The sequence below is a fragment of the Rhea americana genome, unplaced genomic scaffold (assembly GCF_003343005.1).
Source record: "Rhea americana isolate MKP2758 unplaced genomic scaffold, rheAme1 scaffold_653, whole genome shotgun sequence".
NCBI classification, from domain to species: Eukaryota; Metazoa; Chordata; class Aves; order Rheiformes; family Rheidae; genus Rhea; species Rhea americana.
Window position 1 is genome coordinate 45430 of NW_028186816.1, and position 851 is coordinate 46280.

The following is an 851-nucleotide window of genomic DNA, read 5'->3' on the forward strand; positions in this document are numbered from 1 at the left end:
AAAAAAAAATCAATTTCGGCAATATTTTATGCAGTCCTCCGCAACACTCCTTTTCGCCCTAGGTACCTGATGCAGACAATATTTACCACAACATGCACCGCACGCAGAGACACCCAGGCCAGCAATTTCTTTGCCTTAGCCTTTTCCCATAGACCGCTGCTGCGCGATCTGAGGGAAATCTCCTTAAACAGATTATTTTCACCCTTATTTTTATGCCTAGAGTTGCTCTGGCAAAGTCCGCCCTTCGTGGCCGGGCGCGCACCAAAGTTCAGGGCGACTCCGCTCCAGCTGCAACGCTCAGCGCGAGCAAATAAAATAAATAACAACAATAATATATATATATTTTAAACGCAAACACACTTTTTCTCTTCGCTTGCATGACTCAGGCGCTGCATTTATTTCCAGGGAAGGGGATAGGGATGGGGGAAAAAAAAAAGACAGAATTCTGGAAATTGTCAAAACACATGTCTGCTCAACAGGAAGCTGGGAGGTGTGTGGGGAAGAGAAATTCGGTCCTACTTTGGAAATWTATCCCCCCCCCTTTTTTTCCTACCGAGGTCTGAAGCGCTCTCTGACCCTCCTAAGCGTTTATTTATATTTTCTCTGCGTTGGTATTGTAACTGGAGTTGGAGGCTCTTCTTTCTGCAATACTCTAATATGTGGGATTGATTTACTTCATTATTTTTTTTGTCTCCTTCCCAGATTTATTGGCGAATCTCAGTCCAACAAAAGAAGCCAGCATCGAAATCTCACCCCCCTCCCCGAAACAGGATTTCACTGTGTCTTAAATTACCAAGTAACCACGTTGCGAAAGTTAACGGCGATACAGGACTAGGGCAGCGAAAAACGCG